Source organism: Manacus candei, unplaced genomic scaffold, assembly GCF_025592945.1.
Source record: "Manacus candei isolate 608988 ecotype Guabito, Panama unplaced genomic scaffold, ASM2559294v1 h1tg000049l, whole genome shotgun sequence".
In the NCBI taxonomy this organism is placed as follows: domain Eukaryota; kingdom Metazoa; phylum Chordata; class Aves; order Passeriformes; family Pipridae; genus Manacus; species Manacus candei.
The window spans coordinates 13180951-13199518 of NW_026138097.1; the positions used below are offsets into that span (position 1 = coordinate 13180951).

The following is an 18568-nucleotide window of genomic DNA, read 5'->3' on the forward strand; positions in this document are numbered from 1 at the left end:
AATGAAGATTACAGAGGGTTTTGTTAATTTTTCAATTGTTTCAGGCATCACCTGCTGATATCTTGTCTACAAAAGGTGCCTGGATGGCAGGTCAGATAAGGCACAGGTCTCTTAAAAATGTGAAAATATTCTTCAAACACAGTTGTGCTGATAAAGATTTTTGATAATGCAAGCCTTGTAAAAATAGTTTTCAGGAAACAATGGATCTACACACTTGGGATGATTTAGTTAAAACCAAAACAGAATAGAGAGAAGACACAATGCAAAGTTTTGTGTTTAGATGCTTGGTATATCTTTATAATTTTAATCTCTGTAGATTAATCATTGCCTGTAGTTCACCGTGCTCACAAAATTAAATACACTGAAATGCAAACCAAAGATTCTGAAACAAACCCAACCAGAGGCATTAATGATGCTCCAGTAAGTACACTGGCACACTTTGATATTCCAGGTCAATGAAGCTTGTTCTAAGCAAAACATCTGGAGCACTCTAAATCCATCTTGCTTTAAAAACTAAATCTATGCTGAGCTTCTCTTCATTTCTTTAAGATAACATTTAATTACAGTCCTGATCAATGCTTTTTTGCAAAACCATTTCCTGCACTACTTTCCCCAATAACAATTAAAATTATTATTTTCTCTCATTCTACTCCGGATAGCTTCTCAGAGCAGAGCATTCAAATCTTACTTTCTGATCATTAGCACTGATTTTTGATCCAAATACAGAATTAATGTTGGTATATGATCTGAAGGTTTTAGAATTAATTCATACCTTCCTCTGCCTTTTTCTTCTCAGAGATGGATTGAAACAAACACTTGGAATATTTAAGGCTAGATACAGATCTAAGCTAAGGAAATGAATCTTCATTGCTTCTTAGACTTTTTAAAGGGAGTCATTGATATCAGATTTTGTCTTTTATATATATATATTCAACTACGTGAAATTTGGCACCTTTGGAGAACACACTTTCTTGATAAAAACATAATGCTACCAGATTCTGGTCATAGGATATTACACAAGCAAATCACCCATTCCCATGCACCACCTCCAACCCCCTCACCTTCCCCCGCTTCATCTCATGGATAAAATGCAACCAAGTAATATTTTTCCTGTGCCAAATAGGTCTGATATGCAGCTGCATTTTCAGCCTCAAGGTTTGAGAACATCTATGTCTCCAAGGCTATGCCTCAGAAAAGAAAAGAGGCTATGTCTCTGAAAAGAAAACAAGTTGGGCGCCCTTCATGCCTCAGAAATGTTTTCCTTTATTTACCACAATACTTTGAGGCCTTTTCTAAAACAAAAGTTCTAGACCAACTTCTGTTTGATAACTCTCCTCCTGTATATACACTGAAATTTCACTTTGGCCTTGTCTTGTGGGAAGCAGCTTTACCTTCCCCCATAAAGCTATGACATAACTACTATAAAGACGATGCCCAGATTAATGTGGAATTAAACTCCCCAGCCATGTTAAGGTGAATGCATATACATGCAAATATTGCTGTAAAATGTCTTATGCATTGCTTAGTATGACACAAGTGAACCCATGACTACAGATGTAATTTTCAAAGAAAAAAACCCCATACTCAAAACCTCTCTGGCAACACTATGGGAAGTTTTCTTCAAAGAGAATGACTGAAGTTTATATCAGAAAAAGAAGGCCTCCTATATGTCTTGCTTTAGACACTAATATTGTGTTATGGACGCAGAGTGGAGAAAATATACTACTCAGTTATAGTAATTCTAGCAGAGTTCAGTCCTTATGTAGCATGAGCCCATTACAGTGGTGATTATTAGGGCATCACTAAATCAGCAAGATCTCTCCAGATACAACAATACCTAAAGTGTAGCTAAACTGCATAAACAAACACAGAGAGCACCCAAAAGAAAATCCTACTATTTATAATTGCACCATATTATTTGTAATTGCATCCGTAAGCCTCAGAAAAGATACGAGGTTTAGTCACTATAATAAAGACACAGAAAGAGTCCCTGTCCAATTACAGACAAAAGTACTTATCCTGTGGATAAAGAACTGAGATACATCAATGTTTTGCACCATTTGACTGGATGTCTGAGGTAGAGTTGCAAGACACATCGGAAGAGAGTACCTTGCTTTCCACAGTGGGAAGTGTCTGCAAGATGCTACTACTCCTACACCTAGGACCTGCATTTGCTTTAGAAGAGATATATCCACAGAGAGCCCATGTATTGCTGCACAAGGATGCATGGAGCATGACATCTTATCTGAGATAAGCACTGTGCCAACATGTCGTGCCATGCAGACATTCTGTCAACTAGCTATGTGAAGCAAAAGAGAAAAGAGCTGGCATTTGCCAGCTTCCGCAGAATTTGTGGTAAAAGCTAGCAAATGTGCTGCCCATTGAAGAAAAATGCCGAATGTGCGTGGGTTGAGGCAGGCTGTGTACACGCTCTTATGCCAAGATGCAGAAGCAGCATCTCAGAGATGGCTTTCCATGCTCATTTTTTCTTTATTTCTTTCCTTTTCTAAAAAAAGAACAACTGAACCATATTCTGGCACTTAGAAGCCTCCCAAAGATGATGTTTCCAGTGGCATAGAGACGTTTTTTGCTATTGCCTACACCTTTGGTTTTTTACATGTTTACAGTAGCCTCTGTGCATTACACATTGTTTGTCTAGAGCATCCCTAAGGGAGCTGAGTTATTGAGGTCTGTAATATCTTCATCCCATTTGCTGCCCCGGGGCTGATTGTTAGCCTGCATCTGCCATTCACAGGAACTTAAAGTTATGTAGCCTGAAATAAAAGCTCCTGCAAAGAAAACATGTTTAACAGAAAAAAAAAAAAAAACCAAAAAGAAAAATCTATAATTATCCAGTCACATTAGTAACAGTGAGATCCTCCCAGTTTTCCAATCATGTCCAATTAGCAATTGTTTTAAACAATCAATGACTTAATTACAGCAGTAAGTTTCCATTGCATTTCACAGGGAATCTAGTGGGGTGCATTAGAAACTGTAGAGCAGACAAGCAGAAAGAATATCCGGGTAAGCAGTGCACGACTTCCCAGCAGCACTCCTCCCTGTCGGGCCAGTGGCTGTTTCCCTTTTGTTGGTAAACATTTTCCTCACAAAATGAGACCTGAAGCCACAATCAGGCTCAAAATGTATCTTTTCCTGCATGCAGAATCTCACCTAAGTACCCAAAAAGCACACTCAGCGGTACAGCAGATGCAATCTGACAATGCAGCTGCCATCCAGTGCTCTCTTACTCTAGGTGACACAATTTGAAGTGGCTTAAATAAGACAGGACTCCTGTCAGTAACCACTTTTAACTTTGAATGCTTGACTGTGATACGTTCCTTAGATTTTTTGTGTCTTTTTAAAAAGCTTCTTACTAGCAAAGATTAATGACTTCACTGTCCCTGTGAAACAGGGAAAAATGAAGGGAGCACTACTAAGCATAGCTACGATTTATCTATCTATATATAAATCCTAGTGTTTAGTTCTGATTTGCTGCACAAACACTATTTTAGCATGGTATGGGACACTCATTTGCATCAAGGCAATTGATAAATTGATGCCTACCATAAGAGCTGGCATCATAATCTAGTACCTCAAGCTTTTGTAGTTCATTACCATCTCAAGAGTGCTCAGGTCTGCACTGAATTATATGCTTCCAGAATGCAATTTCAGTTTCAGGTAATGGTTGTAGACTTCCAGATTCCACCCAGTAAAACCAACAAAAATATTCCTGTTGAGTTTCAACAGGAAACTTCCATTGACAACTGGGCATTTCATTACAAGTGACACAGATCTGCGTTGCTGGGACACATGCAGAAGGGTCAACCTACAGCTGTCAGAAAACCACTGCTGCTTTGATAAAAATGCAACTGCTTACATGCATTCTGGGCTCTCCTTTTCCAGAAGCAAGGGCCTTCACTGCGAGAAGAGCCACCTCATTCAGGTGCAGGGAATGCACCCTATTCTGGTACTCCAATAGCAAGTGTGTTTCTCAGAGAACATATATTCTCTCAGGCTCCCTAAAAAAGAGAAGCCTGCATATAAGATAGCAAGGACAAGGAAAGCTATAAATAAGTGGTTTGGTCTTCCTAGCCCTAAACAAGGCTGAGTAATGGCATGTCATCACTCCCCTTTGGAGATTGCCATCAGGTATGCTGCTACATGCTTGGGGGGGAATGAAATGAAAGCAAGCCAGCTGTCCTCTCACTTCAAACACTCACTACATCTTTGACAACCTTCAGAGCCAAACTGTATCTCACTCCCCTGAGCTACTGTTTCAGTTTCCAGCATTAGATGGAATGAGTTATCTTCTCCACTGCTTTGCCAAGTACACCCTACAAATTCTGGGAGCACAAGGAAGACACCATACGTATGTTCTTATGCAAACACGGACATTCACGTAATACCGAAAGTTTGCCTGAGAAACACACACACCTGACACAGTACCCCATTCTAGATAATTTGCATCTCTTTTAAGGATAATAAAGTATATCACAAACTAGTTCACAGCACAAACTTAATATTTTGTTGCATTCTTGAAATGGGTATTGTTTTTAACTGCCTTATTACATTTAATCTCTGAGGTTATAACACAATGAAAGTTTCCTTGTAATAACTGCATAGAGCCTTGAAAAAGAATTTTGTTTCCCTAATAGAATGTCACTAGATGATGATTAATTTGCCTCTCCCTTGAGGTCTCAAAGAAAGATAATTTAAAAAAGAAAATAAATAAAAAAGGCCAATCCAAAGTTCATGTTTTCAAATATGACTGGCGACTATGTGGGCCTAGCTTGATGTACACTTAAGACTTTCAAAAGCAAGGAATCAGAATTTTTAAAAGGCAGTCCCCTTCAAGATGTGTCCAGATGGCCATATTAGCAAACAAACAAAAGCACAATTATTTGGAAACTATAAGCCTAAACACCACCGATTTTAATTCCATCTTTAAATACAGCTTCTGAAATGACACCATGGACTCTACAAGCAGAGAGCAGAGAAACAGCTCTGTTTCAGCAGAGTGTGACTCCTGGAGACACAGAGTCAACACATGTGACAGAAGAGGGGTTGCAAGCGCAGCAATTATAACAGCACTTCTTCAGGGAAAAACAGTTTGTAAGCAAGAAAGCTCAGGTACAAAACAGGTCAAAACCACTCCAAAATGACTCAGAGGTCTCAAAGACTGAAAACAACAGATTTAATGGCTGTAAAAAAATCTAGTGCTATTCTTCTGAGAAGTTACTCATCAGAAATAAAAGGACGAACACATGCAGGGCTGATTGCCAATTAATTACTTCTACAAAACAAGTTCCTGGGCAACTTACACTATGGATGGACACAATCCTGATCTAACTAGGAAAGAGTGGTATACAGCACAGTCTGTGCTCCTTTCAAGCATGACTTTTCTGCTTCTTATTTGCAGTCCACTCCTTAGAGCAGTCCAGGTCAGTCTGCAGACCTAGTAAGTAACTTTGGTGGCTAAAATGAAGGCCAGCAGAGACTCAAAACATAGTTCCTTCAAACTGGTTTGGTCCCTGCAAGAAATGTCTCTGTTCAGCCCCTTTTACTGCTAGCACTGCCAATTTGATTTTTATTAGATGGTTCCTCCCCCCCTCCTCAGCTGGCCAGCTCTCCAAGGCCAGATGTCTTAGTGCCCACACTCTAGATTAGTGATGGCGGTTTCATTTTCTTAATTTCTTTTTCTTCAAACAAAAATCCCAACAAAATACTGTTCAGCACCATGGCATCCACACTGAATGCCTCTCCAGCTTCTGCTATTTAAGGCATCTGTAAATAACTGATAAGGATGCCAGCACTTACTTATCTCTGCAGATGGCCTATTGTTTTGGCAGAAGGGAGAAAACCTCGGGCCTAAAGGAGGCTTCTTAAGCAGAGGTTAGTCACTCCTGCTGTTCATGACTACATGGCCTAAAGGAGGCTTCTTAAGCAGAGGTTAGTCACTCCTGCTGTTCATGACTACATGCTTAGGCCTCGGAGCTACTACATCTACATGGCTTGTGAATGGGACAAAGCTTCTTTCCCACTGAGATAAATATGCAGAACACGATACTAATTAGCTGAATACATTGCTAATGTAAGATAGTATAAGTCTATCGAGTTCAACTCTCACTAGAGATGTGACTTAAAAATAGGAGTCATAAATAATAGTCACCTAGATGCTAAGCCCGTCTCTCCCCTCAAAGAACTACACTCACTACACATCCTAAGCACGAATGTGTCTGTACTTATGAAATCTCTCCATGTCATTTTCTTGCTGTGGGGTGACCATAGAATCACAGAACCATTAAGACTGGAAAAGACCTCCAAGATCATCGAGTCCAACCTTTGACTGAACATCACTATGTCATGTCCAGTTGTTTCTTGAACACTTCCAGGGATGGTGACTCCAGCACTTCCCTGGGCAGTCTGTTCCCATGCTTAACCACCCTTTCAGTGAAAAAATTCTTCATGGTGTCCAACCTGAACCTGCCCTAGTACAGCTTGAGACAATGTTCTCTTGTCCTGTCACTTGTCACCTGGGAGAAGAGGCTGACCCTCACCTGGCTACAACCTCCTTTCAGGTGGTTGTAGAGGGTGACAAAGCCTCCCCTGAGCCTCCTTTTCTCCAGGATAAACAACCTCAGCTTCCTCAGCTGCTCCTCATGTGACTTACTCTCTAGACCCTTCACCACCTTATACAGTATAAGCAGTTACACTATGTTCATGAAAAACTAGAGCAGAACAGGTAAATTTAAAGTATGTGTGGTCACATGGTCACAGTTTGCAGAGAGTGGACTGGCCCCTCAATGCTAATCATCCCACCAACTTTCCTTCAGTGCTCATTACAAGACCTGAAGCTTTCCCCAGGAGATGTAAGTCTCATTTGGGTCAGGTCTCCAATGAGTAGATTAGCTTCACCACTGGGAAACAGAGAAAGTACATTTGGCTCATTACATCATTCAGATCTTTTCATTCTACTCTGTAACTGCTTAGAGTTGAAAAAATGAAAGGAGAAAAGCCATTTCTTCTTTATTTTCTTTCTTCCCTAAAAATGTGACCCTCCTCCACTCTACTTCCCATCCTTATTCTCAGTAATTTTTTATTTTGGATATTTAACAAAGATATAGCACTATTTTCAGGTTCTGGTTTTTTTTTTTTTTTAATTAAAATTTAGATGGCACAGAAGCCTCATATCCTTAAACACACACTTTTCTTCCTATTCACTTGTTTCAGACATAGACAAAATATTTAACAGAGAAGTAATCTACTGTTCTTTAGGCTCTCACCCCCCCAAAAAAAAAAGAGCCAGCAAGGCATAGGTGAGCATAAAATAATACCAAAATTCTTGGCTGTCTGGATCTGCAGCATGTAGGCAGTAAAACTGAAAGAAATCTCACTAGCATGACATAACAGTCAATTATAGTAAGCAAGATTTAATGTTAAGTACAGCAGCCTGATTAATCAGTAGATACTTCTATCAATGAAAATGGTGCTCTACATGTTTCGAGTTTTAGCTCATTGCAGCACATTAAACAAAAGGTGGGAAAGGTACAAAGGGAGACAGATTCATTCCCTGTGTAATTGCATTGACTTCAAAAAAAGATCATCTCTTTCATTCTTTGAAAGGCTCTGACTTGATATCAAATTCATACTGAGGTCTTCTTCCGATCATTATTGCCCAGCAGGATATTGAAGGGGTTTTGCTTTTTAAGTGTTTTCCCAATACACTTCTAGGTGTATATAAACTAACAAAATGAAAAAGACAAATGCTCCATGCTTCGAAACATTTTGGGTTGAATTCACAGTTGAAAAGTCAGACCTGAGGGCAAAACACACCACGGAAAGTATGGCTTGGACTCCAGACTACTGTTACACCCAGAAAAGGTGAAGTGTTTTATAAAAGACATAATTTTTTTAGGAATGCCTGGTCTTGCAGCGCTCAGCAAAACTGAGTTTCCCACCGCATAAGTAAAAAAAAATACCCAAACCCAGAAACTCAAAGTTTTTGTATTAAGTCCCTCTTTGCATGGAATCTCCCAAAATCTCTTCTTCAGCTAAAAAGGCTCACAATCTAAATTTTCCAGAGTTAAGTCTTGCCTACTTTTATGCTGAACTGCTACAGAATGGAGGACCATTTTAACATTAAACCATTGAACTGAGTGACCGAACATCCTGAAAGTCCCTTCTGACTTAAATTATTTTCTGATGCTAAGTAGCACTGGTTTATTCAAAACGGAATTTTGGTAAGTTGGAAAATAATTTTGGAAAAAAGTTGTCTAACTCAAATTCAAGATCCATAAAAAATTATACTTCGAAAAACAGCATGAAAAATTGAGAGTAATGCTCCAATTTGTTTTGGCACTGAGAAAAATTCTGAACAATTATATGAGATTTTTTTCTAATTCCCTGTTTAGAAACAACTTGCAATGTGACAAAAATTATTTTCAAGCAAGAATATTATTTATTCCATAGCGTGGGCTTCCTTTTTTGTTCTTTGCATCTATCATGAGGGAGAGGAAACAACTATTAAACAAAAAAATGCTCTCTCTTCCTGAACAGTTTTTTCCACTACAGCCACACTCAAAACAGTTCCCAGCATTCTCTTAAATTGTCAACATCATGAACTTATGGGGATCTGACAACTGGTTAAGAGAACTACAAAACCCAGGTACATTTTGCCATTTCTTAAAGAGATTTTACATGGCTCTATCAGACCAAGACCGGGGGAAACAAGAACTATGTAGAGGCAGAAATACTGCAATGGTGGTCAAAGTCACAGCTACAGCTACAGTTTGCTCTGCGCTTCACCTGTAAGTGAATTTTGTGTTTCCTCTACTCAGTGTACTTCATAAATATAACCTTGCACAGATTTTTCCAGGTCAGTTTTGGTGGGGGTTTTTGTTTGGTTGGTTGGTTTGGTTTTGGTTTTTTTTTTGCTTTGCTTTGGGGTTTTTTGTGTACTTGGTTTGGTCTGTTGTTTGGGGTTTTTTTTTTGTTTTACCCTCTCAGGTTAATACTAAACTACAGAATTTTATAACAGACACATTTGCGCCTTTATTAGCTTGACAGGTTGTTAACAACGCTGAAGACACCTTCTATTCCACTATCTGAGAGTGGTAGGCGTCGAAAGTTTGAGGAATCTGGACTCACACACCTACTGCTTGAAGATCAAGGCAAAGATAACAAAGTTCTAGATTGTTTTTCAGTTTGGTTTATCAAATCCTAGCTTGACTGTTGAACCAGAATTTTTCTTCTCATCAACATATGAAATATTGTGTTGGACCATTTTCTTCCTCTGTCACCTATCACATACAGTTTTGGAACAGTTCTCATTTGCAGATCGCTTATCCAATAAAGCATGATGATTCCTTCAGAGATTAACAGTCCAATCTTCAGTAAGACTGACCATCCCTTATGAAAATCAATAGGTCTGTGCTTTCCTACCCCTCTCTCTTACTGCCCTCAGTGGAGGTAACACATGGAAGTAAGTGTGACTATGCTGACAGAAGTTTCAACTTCTGATCTCCTTGGACTGGGGAGCATGATGAAAGATTTTGTAAGAAGACAGCTGAATTATATTCTTTTCTTCAGTAACTTTGAAAGATACTGTAGTGATATGCTGTTAGCTACCTATAGTACTATCTAAGGAGTTTCCTCGGTAGCTGTGGATGTATTTGACTACAGAGATGCTACCTGTAATATCACTGAACAATGGCATCACACAAATTATGAATAAACCCTAAGTGTCTACCTGGGGAGATTGCCCTGCAGAGAGATGACATTCAGTGGTTTAGGTCACAGAAAAGGAGATGTTCTCCAGTAGCTGCACCTGAAGGCAAGACCAATTGCTTCTCAACTGCAGCTGACCATGGTCTGTATTTTGGGAGCAGAACAAGCAGGGTAGAAGTCTCAATAACAGAAGTGAGTTTACAAAGGCCCAGCTCTCTTTCCTAGAAAGGTCAGTGAAGTAAGTGTAGCTCTGCTAACATATAGCAAAGGCAGTGGAGTTAAGTTACAGCTAGTTAAGTCACACTACTACATCTGTTGTGTGATGCCAGTGACAACTACAGATATGAAGGGTGCCTTCTACTTTTCAGTGTTTTACCTGAAGCCTTTTCACTGTGGATACCTCCACTGAGAGATAAATTCAGGGAAAGGATTTGGCAAATACTGTTAACATGACAAACCTCTGAACAGGCAGCACAGTTAGCAATGGTAGTGTTACGGAGGACTAACAATTACGTACCACATTTTACAAACTGGCTTATACATAGTTGAGAGATGACACCACCCACCACCAAAATCTTCCCCTCTCTGATGCAAGTTTACAGCAGCAACACCATAAAATAAACAGTAGAAACACTTCTTAATATTAGAGACTGGAATATCACAGAAGGACAGTGCAACCATCTAAGCTAACATAAGGTCAGGAAAAAAAGAAACAAAAAAAAGAGAATAGCTGGTTTTTTTTCTTTACTAGAATGAGTTAGTGGATAAAACGCTGGGGGATTCAGTTTGTATTTCCAGTTCTTGCCAAACTTCTTCTACATCATCAGCTAAGTTGCTTAGTCTTTGTAGTCTCAAAATGTTAGTATTTTCCTACTTAGATATCTAGCATCATTATGGGTAGCTAAGTTTCAGTATCTGTTTATGTCCATGATGAAAGACAGCAGAGAAGTACATAGAGCAGAACATCCATTTTGCTCCATACCATACCTATCTATTTACCTGCCTGCTATGTAGGTCTGTAATTACAGCATCCTGTGCCAGCAACCAACCTCTCCATTCCTGGCAATGTTTTAGAACAGCTTGACCAGAAGCCCATAGGATACTTCTGGTACTTCAGGTTCTTTGTGCAAAGTAAGACAGGGAAATAGCCCTGCTAATCAACGGAAGACTGATTCCATACTGAAAGGTACTAGAGAGATGACCAGTCTCTGCTATGAATGTATGGCCGCCTTCATCTACAGTAGAAGGTTGTTTCTGCATATTTTCTTTCCAGTCTCAGATCTTGGTTTGTCCCCAGCTCCTCTCTGCAGCCAGACAGCTGCTGTAGTTCTGCATAATCACAGAGCACAGAATAAGCATAAAACTGACTGAAAGTCTAAATTCCATTTCCAAGTGCATCCTCTCCCATCTTTCTGAACAAGCCTTTTCTCCTCTCTTGACCTTTGTTCTCCCCCTCTCCCTCTTGTTTACAGGCCTGACCTGTTTGCATGCAGATGTAGAGACTGATTTTGGTAGCCACCAGGTACTGCTAAAATATAGCTGCATTTTCTATCATCTTGCAGTACCTTCAAAATCACATGTTAACAACAGGGTTAAAAAAAAAAAAACAAAACAGCAACAGAACATAATTTCCCCTTACCTCAGCATTTTCTCACCCTTTCCTAAGCTTCTTTGCAACCAAGGGCTGGCAAAAGTACCACTAGGCCATTTCAGGTCTTCTAGATAACTTTCTACACCATCTCCATTGCTTGTGCTGTTAATCAGGAGTTACTGCAGATCTCAGTTTCAGTAGGATTTGCAAGTCAATCCTCTATCTGTAAATCCCAGATGGCTCAGTGATTTTTAGCACAGCTATTGATCTCCTCATTCATAGATACCAGCTTCTGGGCAAACACATCCAGCTGCTCTCATCAACCCCATCTCACTGCCACCAGCAGCAAAGAGGACTTTGTGAACCCAGACACTACCCGCTAATAATACCTCCACTTTGAGAAATAAAATTAGGCAGGAATAAGCATATGGTTTGCATGTTTGCCTACCTGATTACAGGGTTGCTGTCAGGCTCCCTCCCTCGCTCTGCAACAGCTGTGCTTTCAGCAACTGAGCAACAGCCTTCCTAAGTGTTGTGCTCTGAAAACACACACGCTCTACACACACCCATCCAGCCTTGTCGCGCCAGACAGCCCCTTCTCTGCCGTCAGCCAGCCGAAAAACAAGTTGCAATTCAACAACCAGCTCCCGTATGAAAGAAAGATACAGAGGTTGGAACAATCAATGCAATTAACCGTTCTGAAAACAGCACGAGGCTTTTTGTAAAAAGGGAACAATCGTGTTTTGTCTGCCCTTTCCCCTCCTCCCATACATTATGTACAAATGAAGAAGGTCTTCAGCAGATCCCCGCATATTTGGTGCCAGCTGCTCTCTTCTTTCTCATTCTATCTTACACCACTTCAGAACAGCAAGAACAGATTTGGGCTCCATGGCAGTGTGGAAGGTGACTGCTCCTTACCTCCACAAGGCAGGGATTCCTACCTTCTTGCTGAGAATACTGAGGAACCATTTTCTCTGACAAATGACAGATGAAACCAGTTTTGGAAACAGAAGGTTGTTGAAGGAGATAGGAAACAAGCCAAAGGTCCATCTAGCCTTCCCTCCTCACCCATCCGCTTCCCTGCAGATTACTAAGCTTGTTACAGTAAATCAAGCCTCCACAGGGCTGCAGTAGTAGAAGGAGATTTCAGGCAAAGTGGCATGGGTATGATATACTACTGCAACTCGTTCACATTTTAAACACTGTTTGTTGATCTTTGTAACATACAGTTTGTCTCCTTCTGCAGGGAATTACTCAGCCAGGCAGTCACATGGCTGCAGCAGCACAATTAGAGGATTCAAACCACACTAAGCTCGTCAGGGTTTTGATCTGGAAATCACATGCTGTGGGGAGAGAAATAAAACCAAATGATGACAAGGAACTACTATCTCTGTGCAAGTGGGGGCTTGTAACTCTCTCAGTCTGCACTCACCCAGGGCTGTCACAGAAAAACTCTCTGAGTTGTAGAGTAGTGTAAACCTCACCTGAGTTTGAGAGGAACCCATCAGTACATGAAGTTTGAAATAAGCAGGCAAACAGGCTGCAACACACCCTCAAGAAGGAAAAGGGTACTGGGAAAAGATGATATGTACGAATATGAGTTTATCAGATTTGGGGGGGCAACAGTTTCAATGGTATAAAAACAGTTGAAACTTTTAAGATCAAATTTAAGTCCCATACAAGTCTTCTCCAAGGTTAAAAGGAGAACATTTCAGAGTTCCATAAAGTCTAAAGAGATCTTACAAAAATATTTGTATATGAGATTTTGAGTTGGATCAGCCCCATTATAATGTTTGGGAAAGTATTGTGCAGAACACAATAAAATTAGAATGGTGTTGTTTATAAATGCAACTGTAGCACAAAGACCTCTTGGACTTTGTCATGGTAGGATCAACAATGGAGTTTGCACTTGATTTAAAACCCAGTCCAAGAAGCCAGTTCTTTATCCAACCTAACCAAGGGCACATATAGAGCATTTTTTTCATTGCTGTGGTGCATCTGAGTGTAATAATAGACTTTCCCACTATGGGTTGGATGCCGTGGCCAGGTGTGGTGTTAGGATGTGAGTGAGGCCCAAAAAAAGATCCCCATCTCTGGTGGATGCTGTCATGCCCTCCCTGTCCACATATGGTTAGGCATATTCCTTGGGGTCCCCTAAACCCTCAGGAACAGATGTGCTTTGTTGCTTCAGTTAATAGACTGCTTCTAGCTGACTTACAACTTCTTTCACGAATTGCCTGACATATTTCTTTCTTGATCACAGCTTTGCTTATTACTTGTTTTCTTTCTATTTAAGTTGTGTAATGAGGTAGCCGGTTTCATTTTTACCAATTCACTGGGTTTTCAGATTAATTCATGTAATTGTTCGTTCCCTTTTCCCAATATGTCCCTTCCCCCATTCCCCACACCAAATATGTATTGCTACAGCAGCCTTGTCTCTGCATTCAAGTTCCTGCACAGCACAGCTCTTGCTTGTAATTCTCCTTATGGTCAGGCTATTACTGATGCTGCCAAAATACACCCAAGAACCAGCTAAAGATGAGAATCTTCTTGAAGAGGCACTAACAGAGGCACACAGACCCACACTTTGCCCCTCCTCTGATTTGTTGTACATGTCCCTCTGAAACTGCCTGGAGAACTTTGAAATACCAATCTTTCAGCCTTCCAAAGTGTCTCCCCGATCAGTATGTACTGCTGTCCTCCACTGAGGAGGGAGATGAGGGGTGGCTGATAGCTGTGACCACAGAAGTCATACACAGGAAGATAAGCTCAGGAAAAAGAGGTGCTACTGGAGGGAAACATGCATATCTGATCCTGCCATTTATGTGAGTTTTTTGCTTATTGTGAGCTGGTGATGTTGGCTATCTCTTGGGATTGCTGCATCTTTTTTCCTCTCTGAAAGTTTTTCCACTTTGGGTATGATATCACCCCGACACTCTTGTCTGTACTGCAAGCTGCCCTTTCCTTACCCATTCCACTTATCCCCTGCAAAGCACATGCAGGGAAACCTACAGGAAATTAACATTCAGAATAAAAACAGAAAAAAGAAAATGTTGTTGAAGTCCACATGGGTTGCTGACTATTGTAGTGTGGGAGTCCCCAAACTCAGGGAGGACTCGCTGATGGGATGGATTTGGTGTTGGACTTTAACCTCCACCAGATTCACTGAACTCAGTACACTGAATCGATACCAACTGTCGTTTTTGCATGGTAGGGATAAATATGAAAAAAATACCATTTCATCAAAATTGTAAAAAATTTCAAGACCTATGAAAGTGGAAAATGGACAAAGCAATCTGGTGTCAAGCAGAATGTCTATGAGAAACAGAGACAGCAGTATATTATCCTAGTTTTGCTAGACAGACTTATTTTTAATGCTGTGTTTTTGTGATCCACTGAATTATTTTTCCTTTCCTCAGTATAACACGCTAAAACAACCCCAACAAATCCAAAACCTTGTCTACTTCAAAATCCCTAGAAATAATGTGAATGCCTAGCAGAATTTTAATGACAGAGAGATTTACTGCAGATTAAATTTGAGTAAGTATCGCTAAGTAATGAGGCAATTCAGGGGACTATAAGATACTGAGGGAGTTTCTGAATTTAGTCTTTTGTCTGTAATACTTGGAGCAATTTACTAACATAGTTCATATTATGTAGTGTTTCACACAAGTGACTTAAATGCGTGTGCTTTTTTTTTAAAAAGCTGTACTTTAGAAAAATTCACAGAACAAAAATGCTTTGGAACCAATAGTAATACTTACTTAGCATCTTTCATTTTCCAAAATATTCAACAGAAGGAGTAACCAATTAATCCTTGCAACACTCCTTTGAAATTCATAGATTACTAACTCTTCTTTTCCAGATAGGCCCACTGAGGTAGGATAGTAAAATTACTTGGCTAAAGCCAAAGGGAAAGCTAAGGCTAAAAATCAAAGGAGTATTGACAGCTAACATGTTTCCGGGCCCATATCTTAAATTCTTCTTAATGAATAACCCATAATTAAAAAAAAAAGCATATTGAAGTCCTATTACAGTTCTGTGGACTGGAACAGATTTGGTGGGCTCTCTCTGGTTCTCTGTGCAGCACCCATGACACTGCAGCCCCATTCCTACTTGGCTATTAGAAAATACTTCACTACAAGTAGTTTAGCAAAGACCTTCATGCAGTGGGTAGTATAAATGAACGCAAAATGGAACTTTCCACTGCCTTGCATAATACGCTGTTTCAGCTCTCCACTTAGAGACATGATACTGTACAGAAGGCATTTAGGTGCCATGCTTCAGATCAAGCAAAGAGTGAGTTCTGTATGGCACACACCCTCTACACAAGTAGCCTTACTTTCAGAATATTTACTTTCATTTTCACATATTCCAGTAGTTCTTAAGAATGCAAGCTTGGACCAAATTCTTTCCCCTGAGGAGGGTAGTAGCTCTCTCTATATTGAAAGGCCACATAATTCTGGGAGAAGCCAAATAACTGTGCATCTATGTGAGGAATAAGTACATAGTTCAGCCATAAATGTGCATGACATCCTTTTTAATGTACACAGACAGCTGTACTACATCAAAAATACAGTCAGGCTTCCTTGGCTTGACAATGTACGGATCTCCTCCATCCAATCAATCTAGATGCTGTACCCATAACAAAAGCAGAATGAAAATTGCTGGTCCTCAGTATCCCTTAAGAGAGGGGCATCAAATCTGACCAACAGCTCTGTTGACTGCTATAAAAAGATAGGCTGTACACTCACAAGGGCTGAGTAAGCAGCATTCATTTAAAACACAAGAAAGAAGCAAATGTGATGAGATCTGGCTTCAAGGTCAAATCTAAAAGCAGTGGTAGAAAAGCAGTTTAAGCCACAAAGAGAATTCATTACTCCATGAGTATCTCCATACCTTGGCTAGGAGTTCTGGCCAGCACCTGAGAGTCAAATTTAACCCTTTGTAGATCTATTGACTTGCATGGAATCTTTAGTGAATAAATTTCTTAAAAAGCTCTGGGATGGTTACCTAAAGCTATTTGTAATGAAAGGAATTTCAAGAAAATCCACATTACCCTAACAGTGAATCTAATTAATTTATTCTCATCTCACTGAACGTCTGGAACTGCTAATGCAAAAACCTGTGTTAAATTTTCTCATCTAGGCTGGCAAGTAGTTCCACTGAATTTTGGGCTGTCGAGAGTGAGAGAGAGAGAGAATGGCTAAGCAGGACTACCATGATAAAGTAACACAGAAGTGGATGCCAAGGGCTCACCTGAAGCATCTTAAATACCAGTACTGGTGGTTTTCACAAACAGACCTATCTCTTGCATCCTTTCAAGGTATATGTATTTTTAGAACTTGCTGCATGTTAGACAAGGAAAGTTTTAAATGTGTTCAAGTGTAAAACAAAGCATCTGAAGAGAGGTGCTCGTGCTTTTGAATGGTGGCAATCCAAACCAATTAAAATGGTCTACTTCAGAAGGCAATGAGAACAGATGAAAATAGAAAATGATATGGTCAATATGGAGTAGGGCACACATTTTGTTTAGTACAGCTCCCCTGAATTCAAATAGAATAGAAATTCATGCTATTCCTAGTGATAGAACAGACTATTTTATTTGGAAGGAACTTACAACAATCATGTATAGTCCAACTGCCTGACCACCTCAGGGCTGACCAAAAGTTAAAGGATGTTATTAAGGGCACAGTCCAAACACCTCTTAAATACTGACAGGTTGTGAGCATTGTCTGCCTCTCTGGGAAGCCTTGTTCCAGGGTTTGACCACCCTCGTGCAAAGAAATGCTTCCTAATGTCCAGTCTAAACCTCCCCTAGCACAGCTTTGAACCATTCCCACACATCCTATCACTGAATCTCAGGGAGAAGAGCTCAGCACCTCCCTCTTCTCTTCCCCTCCTCAGAAAGCTGTAAAGATCAATTGAGGTCACCCTTCAACCTGCTCTCCAAACTAGACAAGGCCAGAGTCTCAGCTGCTCCTTACAGGAGGTGCCTTCCACCCCTATGACCAGCTTTGCTGCCCTCCTCTGGACACATTCAAGGACCTTCACATCCTTCTTAAATTGTGGGCCCACAGTGCTCAAGGTGAGGCCACACCAATGCTAAACAGTGGGATAATCCCCTCTCCTGACCACTGGTTGTGCCATGTTCGATGTACCCCAGGATGTGGTTTGCCCCCTGGGCTGCCCGGGCACACACTGCTCACACTGAGCTACTGCTGACCAGCACCCCCAGATCCCCTTCTGCAGGACTGCTCTCCAGCCATTCCTCCCTCAGTTTATACTTGTGCCCATGATACTCCAGACAAGGTGCCAGATTGGCATTTAGACTTGTTAAATTTCATCCCATTGATGACTGTCCAATGCTCCAATCTATCTAGGTCCCTCTGCAAGGCCTCTTGTCCCTCAGCAGAGTGAACAGCACCTCTCTATTTCAGATCATCAGCAAACCTGATAATGGGGCATTCAACTCCTCTCTCCGGACCACTGACAGATATATTGTACCACACTGGCCCTAGAACTGAGCCCTGAGGAACAGAGCTGGTGACCGGTCAACAGCCAGATTAGCCCCATTCACCACAACCCTTTGAATCCTACTGTTCAGCCAGTTCTTCACCCAGTGCACTGTGTACCCACTCATCCCACAGTTGGACAACTTGTCCAGAAGGATGCTGTGAGGGACAACTATCAAAAGCCTTACAAAAATCCAGAAAACTACATCTGCCACCTTCCCTTCACATGCTAGGCAGGTGACCTTATTGTAGGAAGATATCAATTAGTGAAACAGGACTTTCCTTTTGTGAACCCATATTGACTGCATCTTTAAATGTCTTTCAATAGCATCTAGTTTAATAATTTCCACAGCTATTCCATTAACTGAGGTTAGACTAGCAGGTCTGTAGTTGCCTGGGTCTTTCCTCACATCCTCATTGCATACAGGGCAACTTCTATTCCAGGCCAGATTCGGTAGAAGAGCTGCACAAAACATGTCTGCGAAGCACACAGCCTTGTGTGTCAAGAGAAAGCTTGATCCTGAGGGCTTAGGAAGTTGCAGAGACAAGTAAGGCTCCAAGTAAAAGTTTTAAGTTCTGTGGGCACCCAGGAAAACCCTTAATATTCAGTGCCTGCATACATCTTATGGCCCCAGGGAGAACTGTTTGTGAACTGTGGCCTGAGCAACCTGATAAAGAGCTGTGAGCACTGACAGGGTCAGTGTTTCACAAAGCTGGAATCAGATGGGTGCAGCAG

The 18568-nt window shown here is 40.7% G+C and overlaps 1 protein-coding gene across 5 annotated transcripts in view; it reads right to left on the bottom strand.

Moving 5' to 3' along the window:
- PHACTR1 (phosphatase and actin regulator 1) overlaps positions 1-18568 on the bottom strand; it is a 301109-nt gene that overhangs the window by 156825 nt on the left and 125716 nt on the right. The window contains exon 1 of one of the 5 annotated variants that reach the window (XM_051799189.1): positions 11766-12381. The exons of the other annotated variants lie outside the window; for them this stretch is intronic. The gene's annotated coding sequence lies outside the window, so the exon portion shown is untranslated. Of the gene's footprint in view, positions 1-11765; positions 12382-18568 lie in introns of those variants that run through there. 5 annotated transcript variants of the gene reach the window in all.